This window comes from Typopeltis vanoorti, chromosome 11, assembly GCF_054136105.1.
Source record: "Typopeltis vanoorti isolate ZY-2024b chromosome 11, IOZ_Tvanoo_1.0, whole genome shotgun sequence".
NCBI lineage: Eukaryota > Metazoa > Arthropoda > Arachnida > Uropygi > Thelyphonidae > Typopeltis > Typopeltis vanoorti.
In genome coordinates, this window is record NC_143559.1 from 21,067,236 (window position 1) to 21,079,774 (window position 12,539).

At 36.9% G+C, this 12,539-nt stretch overlaps 1 protein-coding gene across 1 annotated transcript in view; it reads left to right on the forward strand.

Moving 5' to 3' along the window:
- LOC150101360 (ATP-binding cassette sub-family A member 17-like) overlaps positions 1–12,539 on the forward strand; it is a 198,198-nt gene that overhangs the window by 115,108 nt on the left and 70,551 nt on the right. The gene's annotated exons all lie outside the window — the stretch shown is intronic.

Here is a 12,539-nt window from a genome sequence, read left to right on the forward strand (position 1 = left end):
CACAGAACACTGCAAATCTTGAACGCAGGCCATTGGTAAGGAATAGCATCGACGTAAATCCTTAGTAAAGAAACCGAGCACCCAATCCAGGGAGAGCACATGATTCCCATGTGGCAACAGAACCAAGGCAGCCAGAACTCCGTAAGAAGGAAGGATGGAGAAAATCCCACAAGAACCTAAAATAGTGTAGATAAGTACTTTTACATATTCTAGCCCTTTAGAGAACTTGACTAACAGAAACGGAAGAAAGTGTAACTCGAAATTTTGATAAGGATAAGCATGAAGAATTATATGTGTGAATGACTCTATACCATCAGACTGAATTCTAAGAACTATTAACTTACTGGAGATTCTGTCGTGACCTACTCAAGGGAGATTAATAACGTGCCAAATACCTAGCTAGCTCCTATTACGTTGTACACTAAATATTTGATAAATTGAAAGAATAGTGTTGTAGAGATTAAGAAATCCATGTTTATCTAAGAATGAGAAAGTGAGAGAAACGTAAAAGTTTTAACCTAGCATTAATATCAATTTTGTCTTTGTATTGCAATTAATTATGAATTCATTAAATTTGTTTGCTACCTTTCATGCTTGCTTTTCTAACCATGTTGACTGACCTAGACCCTTCATAAAAATACGAACCTGGTAATCATATGCATGCGCGGGGATATCCTAAGTAAGAAAGGAAAGGGGGCATGACTGCAAACAGACAAATGGGAAAACCTATGGCTTCTGATTTCAAGCGAATTATATTAGTAGCATCTGATACTCTATAACCATCCTTAGGCTGAGTTTGACTTTGTCCTTAAAGCCCAGGCTGGTGCAGGAAATAAATTTGCCTGAGCAAATGTGGATGACTTGTAGAGATCAGAAAATAGGTATTTTCTGGGGAACAAAATTTAGAAATTGTCAGATAGGCAGTAAGATCATATACTCAGTGTTAGGCAGACGATTTAGGGATGTATAAGGGTTAAAGATAGAAACAGAGGCCAACATATATAATAAGGTAAAGGAAAGAGCAGTGATCACTAAATCAAATAGCATTATATAAATGAGAAATAATAAAAACCAAGACATAACAACACACCTCTCCACCACACTTTTACATAACTTCCAGGGATGACCTCTAGTTTTTCCTGTCTCGCCTTCTACTCTTTTTTATAATCTCATCTGGATTAATCCAATAAAATCCTCTCGCTAACTTAAATGTCTCTAATTATCACCTCTTTTCCTCCTATCTACCAAACTCTGCAATTCACATTTTTTTCAACCCCCCCCTCTCTCTCTCTCTCTCCATAGCTGGCAGCCCAAAGTCCTGATATTCTCTTAGTCACTCATCTCTGTACCCTCTCCAGTGTCGCCAACATCACACTGAAAACCAGGTGACCAGATTTGAGCAAAATAGTCCAAGTGTGGTCTGACAGTGCTGTATACAGTTGCGTTGCACATCCACTTCCCTATCCCTACATGTTAGGGACAGGGAAGTGGCATATCCACTTCCTGCAGTATGGCATTGTTGATAACACACAACCATATATTTCTGCGCTGCAAATTGCAACACTTTGCACTTACTGATATTAAAACTACAACACCACTCCTTTGTTTAAGTCAAAAGTCTATTCAAATCTTCTTGAACTGAATTAACATCAGCAGTGCTACTTATAATTCTTCTCTACTTTGCATCATCAGCAAACAACTAAGATTCCCAGTCAGTCCACATGATATATCATTTACAAACAGGTTAAACAGCAGAGGCCAAAGAACAGAACCATGGGGCATGCCACTGGTTACCCTCCTTTTTTGAGCCACTGCTCCATCATACACAACCTGCTGGTATCATTGAGCGAGCAAATCTTTGATCCATCTAATCAGTATGCTATTTATTCCCACCCTCTGCAACTTGCCCACCATCTTATGTGGCAATCTACCAAACGCTTTTGTGAAGTCCAAAAATATCACTGTATATGATTCTCCCTTATCTAACATGCAAGTAAATTACTAAAACCAGACCTACTCTTTACAAATCCATACTGACCATCATAAAGAATGCTATGTTCATCATCCCAATCCTGTATTCTATTCCTAACCAATCTCTCCAACAACTTGACCACAACTGCAGTTATACAGACTGGTCTGTAATTTGGGGAGTTCTGTCCTAGAACCATGCTTGTGGAGTGGTACTATTTTACCTTCTTTCCACTGCTTAGGAACCCTACCTGCTGCAAGACTTTCATTAAATAATCAGGTCAAGGGCATAGCCAACTGCCATGCACATTCCTTAAGAATACATGCAGATATGCCATCCATTCCCCAACAGCCTTATTAACATCTAACCCAACTAACATCTGATACACTTCTGATTCTCTCACTTCCAATTCTCCTGATACTTGCCTCCCTTCTCTATATTGCACTGCATCATTTACACTAGTATGATATATTCTGATAAAGTGATCATTGATAATTCCACTATATCCTTTGCAGCTGTTATTCTGCTGCCATGACTATCCACAAGTGTCAACCTGCCATAATTATTCTTTTTCTTGCTTGCTATATAGTGGGGAAAATTCTCTTGATTAACCTTGCCTGACCAGCCAATCTCCTCTCATACTGCACCTTTTCTTTCTTTACTATGCTGCTTTACCTTTATAGCCTGCCCTTTTATGGCATTAAAATTAGTTTGTAATCCTTTCCTAGTGCTGTAAATATTCCATAAACATCCAAAAGATCTCCTCCCAGCACTTAAGCATTAACACATGGATGGACACATGAACTTTATACTCTTCATGAATCCACTCACCACCAACTGTCTTGTACCTCCTCGATAACATTTTCTTTTTCCAGCACAGGATGCTTGATTTCACTGTTCATCCATTTCTCTCCTACTCTATTTACTCGTTTAACCCTTGGTATATGGTTATATGTTGCTTTTGTCAGATACTGCTTTGTGAGTTTCCATTCATTGTCACCATATTTTCTGCTCATCAAATCTACCCAACATACTGAGCAGCTGACTACAGTGCTTTCTATAATCATTCGTTTTATATTTTTGGCAGTAACCTTTCTTGTTTCATCACTTCCCAAACAAGTACCTCAACTCTCACCATTTTTTTGCTGTACATTGAGAAAATGTTTACATGCCAAAAGTTATCCTTTCCATTTTATTTATTTAATCAAAATTGGCTGCCACTAAAAAATAATGTAAGATAATCTGATAATGATAAATAGCAGATATCCTTCAAGGCCAAAGAAAATCCTAAAGAGTTATTTCACTATGTTTCATGTAAAAGAAGGAATGACTATGGAAGGATGACTTTAAAAAGTGCTGATGATGGGGAAGTAAGAGTTTTGTCAAGAAAGTAAGGTACATTCAGAATTGACAGCCAAATAATAGATGAGAGAGGGATTGCACATGTATGTTAGCATAGTAACTCATTAGCTTTCGTTCTGTTATTGCTTTCTATGTGATAAAAAAAAAATCCTGTAAGGTTCGTGATGTGATACAGCGTTTGTTGGCAGAAAACAAAAGTGCTGCAGAAATTCACCAACATCTGTGTAAGGTTTACTGGCCTAACATAATGAGCGACAGTAAGGTTAGGCAATGACGTAGTTTTTTTAAAGAAGGGTGTAACAATGTACATGATGAAGAGCGCAGTGGATGACCAAGTGTGGTGACAGAATTTTGTGGAAAGAGTGAACAGGAAAATTTGTGAGAATCATTGTTTCACAATTAACAAACTTTCTTTTGAATTCTCAGAAGTTTCACACTCAGTCATTCCTGGAATTGTGTGGTATATCAGCTCAAAAAACTTGGAAGAATTACAAAAATGAAGGAGATGAACTTTTTTTTTCTTATATTGTGGCAAAATATGGATTTCATACACAAATGTTGAGTCAAAGCAATAGCCAATGCATCGGCGCTATTCATCATCTCCAAAAGAAAAAAAAAATCGCACAGGCACTATTGGTCAAAAAAAAAAAAAAAAAATACCCACTATTTTTTGGGACTGAAAAGGGATCTTGCTCATTGATTTTCTTCAGCGAGGAAACACAATTTTTGTGTTCACTCTTTCCACCAGCTGGCCACTACGTTCTTTATTGTAAACATTGTTGCACCCTTCTTTAAAGAAATGGCACTATTGCCTGATCTTACTGCCATTTATTACATTAGGCCTCTAAACCTTACACAGGTGTCAGTGAATTTCTGCAGCCCTAATGTTTTTCACCAACAAAAACCACACCAACTGGTGGGATTTTTTATCACAGCACCAATTATAAATTATTCATAGAAGGCAACAAATGAGAATGGAACAAAGTAAAATAGTCATCCATGCATACATGCAACCCTCTCCCATATATTATTTGGTGGTACGTTCCAAACGGACTACTTTCTGGTCCTGCCTTGTAACAAAAGCAAACCACATAGTTGAATTACTGAGTGAGCAAAGATGTACCATCTAGGTGGTGAAATTGCAATGCCAGATGTGACACTGACTGATAAAAGAATAGAGGTTGAAGAAATGGAAGTGCTTAAAATACTGCTGAGCCTCAATGCAAACACAGCTGTGGGATTAGATGGCATATTGGCAGATCCTCTGATCAGCTGTTTAATTTGAACCTTACTACTGGGAAGATGACAGTGGAGTGAAAAGAGGGCAAAATAGTCCTATGCATAATGGCAGGTACAAAACAGAAATAGTTATAGTCCAGTCAGCATTTCAAGAATGGTGGTTAAGGTTTTGAAGAAATTGTGAAAAAGAGAATTCATGACTGGGTGGATAGGAATATGATACTTTATAAGGGTCAACATGGTTTTGTGAAGGGTAGGTCTTGCATCAGTAATTTGTTTACCTTTTTCTAATAGTGATAATGAAGTTGGATAAAGTAAATAGCTAATTAGTGATGCTGTTGGACTTTGTAAATGTATATGGCAGGATTCATAGAATTCTGTTGTATAAATTGGAGCAAATGGGGATGGATATGAATATTGTCATTTAGATTAGAGGGGTGGCTGATGGACAGATATCAAAGAGTGGTTTTTGAAGTGGTTGTCCAGAAGAAGGCAGGTGACTAGTGGTACATTACAAGGCTCAGTACTTGGTTCTCTTTTGTTTATTTGCTACATTAATAATATAGGAAATGATTTGATGGGAAACAATCAGTTGTTTGCTGATAATGCAAAACTGGGAAGAGTGATAGTGAATGAAGGTGATGTAGAGATCCTGCAGGACAACTTAAATGGACTATCAGTATGAGCAAAGGTAAATCACTTTGGGAAGGATCATATGCTGTGTACTATATCCACACCACATAATGAACTATAAGAAACTGATGAGGTTAGGGACTTGGGGGAGATTGTGAAGAGAAAGTTGAAGTTCAGAGGGCATATTGTGAAATTATCCAAAATGCACATCAGAATACATGGTTGTGAAAAACACACTAGCAAGTAGGGAGAGAGAGAATTTATTGTTCCCTTTATAAGGCTTTAATAAGGCCATGTTTGGACTAATACATGCAGATCTGGACACCCAGATTCTTTTGGGATGAAGAAGTGGCAGAGAGGATCCCGAGATGACTAACAGTCTTTTTTCACTCACTTCAGAATTGTCACAATTGAATATTTTCCTTTAAATCATATCCTATAACATTGATATGTACAAACTAAGCAAGAGAGGACTAAGTACCGAGCCCCTGTACTAAGTACGCCACCAAATACCTGCCTTCTCCTGGACTCAACTCCTCGATAGACCATTCTCTGATATCTGTCTTTTAGCAACCATCTAATCCAAATCACCAAATTTATCCTCATTTGCTACAGTTTATGCCATAGATGTCTATGTGGAATTCTGTCAAGTGCCTTTGCAAAGTCCAACATTATCACTGAGTAGCCATTTCCCTTATCCAAGTCCATTGGCACTGTATTATAAAATTTAAGTAAATTTCTAAAGCAAGACTTACTCTTTGCAAAACCATGTTGACCCTTATAAAGCATCATATTCGTATCCATGTAGTCCTGAATTCTCTCTTTCACTGATTTCTCCAATCCTGAGGACTATAATCTGCCACTTCTGTCTTGGAACCTCCTTTATGCAACTATTTTACCCTTTTTCTCTTCTCCACTGGCTGGTGCGTGGAATGCTCCCTATGAGAATATATTGAAGAACTGTAGGTTTCAAAAATTAGCTGATAGGTGGAAGAGAGGACACATGATAGAAGCATATAAGTTATTAATGGATTTTTATAGGATTAATAAAGAAATTGTATAAGAGTGCAGTTACCAAGGGTGTGAGAACTTGGTGGGTGGCATGGTGGGTTACTATAGATAGTTGTGAGTGCTTCGTTAGCAAATGAGTTTATGGAGAAGTATGATAATTTTTGTGTGAATAAAGCTCATTTTGAATAATGGATTTCCCACAATGAATCTTCTGGCTCTATGGAGATAATACCTGTGTAATAATAATATGTTTTGATTATATAAAGAAACCTGTGGAGAATTCATGACTAAATAAACACATGTAAAATCACAGTAATAGGGTTTTTTTATTTTTTTTTATATATTTTTATTTTATAAACAAATAAAAAACCTATTACTGTGGTTTTACGTGTGTTTATTTAGTCAATAATAATATGGATTACATTATGAAAGGAAAGTGACATTACACCTATCCAGATTAGAGATATTCTAATGATAAATGCAGTAAAAGTCTGCAGGATTTCTTAACTAAATCACCTGCTGTAACAAATAATTTGACATGTAAATCACCAGTGAAAATCCCAGTAGTATCCTGAATGGGAGGGCCTAGCAAACAAAGAACATTTCAACAATTTAGGCACAACATAATTTTTTGTGAACATAACAAATTATAAATATGGAAATAGACAACAAGAAATAGAAATAACCAAGGCTGGTATGGAGAGGAGGGGGGGGGGATATGGTAAAAGAGAAATGACATCGAGTTTACTTAATTATTTTGTATAAAATCCCGTTCACTTAGCATCAGTCAATTCCCAATCCTTGCCTGCACAATGTGTTGGGTGCAGGCAAAGACTGGGAATGAAGATATATATTGATATTTCTATTTCATAGCTGCAGGTTGTAGTTGTTAGGAAACACTTTATGGACAGAGGTTGATGGAATAAATGAGAAGCAGGTTTGATGTGTTTGCAGTTGTACTAAAAAATAAATGTTGGGCTGCTGCTGCTCTTGTGTTAACAGATCCAGTAGAAAGTGGTGGAATAATGGTTGCTAGTTCACTTGAAGCAGTGACCGTGGAATTATGTGTAGAACAGACACAAAACAAACAGTGCATTTTTAAGGTAGAGTTTGAAGTGATTTTGTGAGAAGGGTTTATCTAAGAATCAAATTGCCTCCCGTGAAAGTATTGAGAATTTTCAGGGAGGTTTTATATGTATCATCAAAAATGTGTGAGTAGTATTTTAATTATGAATGGGTTTGAGATTTATATAGAGTTGATAGCTGGGTGTGTGAAAAATAGCCTCTTGATTGGATTCACCTAATTTTTTAGATGAAGTTATTCATGTGATGTGTGTGTGTGGCAGGAGAGGTTGGAGTAAAATGTTAGTCCAAGAAGAGAGAGGGAGATTGATTTGATCCTATCTGGTGATGTGTATGTTACACTGAGAAGAAAGGGAAGGGAATGTAAGCTGAAGTCCCTTTTGTGAGACAAAGGCAAGACTGTATTAGTGGCATTTAACGTGACCAGGTTGTCCTCATACTGTTGAAGGATAGTATGTAGATCGGTATTTAAAGCATTGGTTGCAAATGATCCTGAAGCTTGAGACATCTCAGTGATTTGTTGAAAGATAGAATGAACGGAGTGTACCATCATCAGCAAAGCTGTGGATAAAGAGAAGGTGATAGAAGAGAGCCCTGAGGCATTCCTGCATTTTTGGTGAAACTTGAAGAAAGGGTGCCATCCACTATGATTCACAGTGAATGAAAGATGAGAAAGAAAGCGCTGTATATGCAGTTACAGAGGGTAGCAGGTAGACTGAAAGAAGCTAATTTCCTTAGCAAGCCAAAAGTGATTTAAAGCTCTGGAAATGTCAAGAGTTGATAGCACATGTTTCTCTGAATCATTCCATGGCATATATGTCCAGTAGTGGATAATGTAAGCTGAAAGGTTGCTGAGTAACTGGTAAGCCTCTATGTAGTGAAGCAGTTGAATTTTCTCTCTTTCTTTTGCCGATAACTTTCCCCTTATTTTGGAGAAGATTGAGGTGATAGCAATTTGTTAGTAGAGGAACAGTAACCTTTTATCTTCTGTTTTTTTGAATAGATTGGTATATGCTTGCTCTATGCGTTGACATACATGCAAGCTGCATATGGAAGATTGTAGAGATGATAAAGGATGGGTTAGCTTTGGGGAACACTGTTTGAGTACAGTTTAAGAGATACTATTGGGACTAGAAGACTTAGTGTCAAGTTGATAGTATTCTTCTGTCTTTTTTGCCAAAAAAAAAATCACAGAAGGTAAATACTGCTGAGTTTGATATGGCACAAGATGATTTGCCTTGATCATCCATGAAGGAGTTAAAAGGAAAGAGTGATGCCAGAAAGTCAGCTTTATCTTTAGGTGAGGTATTAATTGGTGTCATCTCGAGGAGAGAGAAAGGTGGAAGTGCAAGTGAGCAGAAATTGCATCCCATAGCCTTTTCAGGGAACATGAAGGCTCAGCTTCCATTTTGACAGGATGCGAGTTTTTTGATATTGGTCTTTATGAAGTCAGATTTGAATTTGCTAATGGTTGGTTTGCATTTATTGCATGCTTCATCATAAATTGGATATCAAGCTTGGGTTCTTATTGCAAGCCACCTAAGATAATCTGAATTTTTTTTTCATTGGCTGCTTTCATATCTGTTGAACTAGGACTTGAAAAATGGACAAGCATTTGGAATAGAATGGGAGATGATGGTCTTCAATGCCAGTAAGGATAATTTCTGACACACTCAGATCAGGTGTTTATCAACTTCCTCCACTATATAATTGCTATAAAATGTAACTAATTTTAAAAAATTAGTAGGTGCTAACTGCTATAGAGCATCTCACCTTTATGATACTTCCTAGTCCTATCCCCTAGCATTTATTTTTTTAGAATTGTAACTACTACCAGTGCAGTCTGATCTGTGATTTAATGTTTCCATTCAGGCATCACTGTTATGCAGTGACACTTTCTTTTTTAAGGACTTATTCATGTCACTCATTAAGCATCTAAGCTGATAGACTGCCATTTCCTTGGCATATTCTACAATAGATGCAGTTGAAATATTCATGACATAAATAATGTATTCCTGTTGGCTTATTTGCAGTCAGAACACTTAGTATTAAACAGGTTTATTTCAAATCTCAACTATTCTCTGAGTTAAAAGCTATTTCCTTGGAATGAAATATATGAATATATGTGGAAACATAACTCTCTAGCATAAGGCTTTCACATGTATCCTTTGTTCCTAAATAATCTCTGAAGATCTAGCAGAACCTAATGAGATGTAAAGCAAGTTACAAGCTTTTAGGCAGGTTTTCTTGTATTTTAAATAGTGCAATACTGAATCATTTTTTGTCAGAGACTATACTGTTGTTGTTATTATTATACAGGTATCTCCACAGAATCAGAAGACTCATCACGGGAGACCCTCACTAACCTCTACATGCACAGTACCTATCACACTTAAAAACTTATTCACTATCAGGGCAATCACAAGTACTTTTGGCAATCTATTCCACTCATTCACAATTCCCCAAGCAAAACATCAAGTCTGCACACCCTAACTATCCATACTCTTGCATAACTTCCACAAGTGACCCTGTCATATATTGAAACATTTCTTTTGTGTCAATTTTATTGACTCTTTAAGTTCTAATTTTCTATCATGGCCCTCTCTTTTCTGTCTATGAACTAAACTTTTGATCCCTCACATCTTTAATATATTCTCATAAGGAGCATTCCATTGATCTGTCACCATTCATTTCTAGATCTTCACCACCTGATCCTCAAGAAAACCAGATGATCCAATCTGTGCGCAGTAGTCAAGATGCAGTCAAATTACAGCCTTATAAAGAGGGATAATAACCTTCTTATCTTTACTTGTGTTTTTTTTTTCAACATCCACGTAATCTTTTGAGCTATTTTGCCAGCTTTTTCAATATACCTTCTGAACTTTAACATTCTGTCTCCAAATCCCTAGCCTTATCAATTTCCTGCAATCTAGTAACAGCAATGTGATTCACAGTATGTAATACTTTCATCCCAAAGATCATACATTTTGGAACATTAAATTGATAACCATTATCCTTAGCCCAATGCCATTGTATTTAAAATCATCCTGCAGTATTTCCACATCAACTAATGTCCTTCCCAGTTTTGCATTATCAACAAAAAAAACTGAATGCCTCCCCTTAAATCATTCCCTATCTGTCTGTCTCTCCCCCACAATCCATGTAAGTAGCTTCATATCCATTCTCCCCATTGCTCAACCTTATGTAGTAGTTTTCCATGCGGTATTCTGTTAAATGCTTTTGCAAAGTGAAGTAATATCAAGCTATTTCCCTTAAACTAATTCTGCTGTTACTATTATAAAATGGGAGTAAATTACTAAAGCAGGACCTACCTTTTACAAAACTGTGCTGCCTCTCTCCAGTGTGGAATATCATATTCTATCCACCCATTCCTGAATTTTACCTTTAACAAACTTTTTAAATACTTTATCCACAACTCTTGAAATAGTAATTAGCATGTAATTTGTTACTTCCATGTCGGAGCCACCTTTATATAATGAAACTATCTTACCCTCTTTCCACTCACTTGGAACCTTGCCAGAAATGAGACAAACAACTTCATCAGAAGCACTGCCAGTTTTCTTGCATATTCTGGCACATAGGCTGACATGCCATCCATCCATTTACACTGCTGTATCACATTGATATTTTTCAATATGCTGAGCACCTCCAGTTTGTGTACCTTGATTCTCTTGAGTCTCTGTCACATCAGCAACTACAAAATCTTCACCTTGGTAATGCACCTTTGCAGAGTGATCACTTAGTAACTCAAGTGTTTCTTCTGGCTTCTATCAACTTTTTACCATCACCACTGATTAGTTATCATTACATAATCATTCTATTTCTTACTGACTACACAGCAAAACTCTCTTGGATTTACTTTGGCCTGCTTAGCTAATTTTCTCAGATAATCTGATTTGATTCTTACCATAACAGTCACCTTTCTTGCTTTTATTCTGTATGGCCCATGAGTATGACCTTTTTCTCTATATTCCCTCCACAATGTCTTTTATTGCAGCTCCTGCTTTATATCTCTACTGATTCTCTTACCTGCCACTTAGTTTTTTCTCCTGGTCATGGCTATACAATGATACAGATTCTCTCAAACAATCCCCAGTTCCTATGCACTACTAGCATTCTTTCCTTGTAGCTTCTTAAGCCATGGTACTGTTCCAAGCTGTCTCCTAAGGTTGTCATAATCATCAGCTTTATAGTTCCACATAAAACCTATTTGACTGAGAATTTCACATATTTAGGCCTCCCAGAACAAGACCATAGTTACATAATGTTATTATTACCAGATGCTAATACCAGTCCCAGCATTCTTATACCCCTTGGTTTCCCCCCCACCATGATATGCTGTTTCAGTTAATTGTCCTTCAGTAATAACTGTATAAATTCCATTTCCATCTTGCCATATGCACTTTGCTTCCTCTAATCAATATCCTCCATTGTTGAAGTCGAACACAATCTCTCTCTGCCTGTACCGATTGTGCTTATCTGCTGATACATGGCATTCACAGCTTTCTGTGAACCTCCTGGGCTATAGGAACTGAAAATATAGTTTTTTTCTTTTGGCCCCTATCTCACACCAAACAGCCTCAAATGAACTATCTTCCTCAAACCTAAATTTCTCCTTAACTTATTTTTTTGTCAGTTAAGGTTCTTCAGTCATCATTAGCAAAACTGCTCTCCCATGTCATTCACTCTATCCTCTCTGAAAATGCAAAATCCCTGACATTCTATCTCTGTAACTATATCGTTTTCTGTCACTCATATCTTGGCATTTGTCAGATCGAGCTGACTAATGCCAAAAATTTATTTTTTGATACCTTGGCATTTGTGTGCATGCATTTCAATATTCTTTTTGACCCACAGTTTCCCCATCTGTAATGTCATTACCAAACCATTCAGCGTTTAAACCTGAATAATCATTTATGTGCACACTCATTCTCCCCCCCCCCCCCCCGGCCACAGTACTTATAGATTCTTCTAGAAGAATTTATAAGTTCTAGATTATTCTTCTGTGTACTACCATTATTTTTTAAAATATTAGTACAGTGAGTTAGATGATATCTGATCTCCCTCCTTCCCCAATATCTGACTTAACATATGTAAAGTAGCTGTTCTAATGCTATTGTTTGCAGGTTTACTGATTATCTGAATTAAGTTGCTGTCTGTCATAGGAAAAGTTTAAAAATCTATCATTGTAATGTTTGTTATTTGATGTATTAAAAGTCAC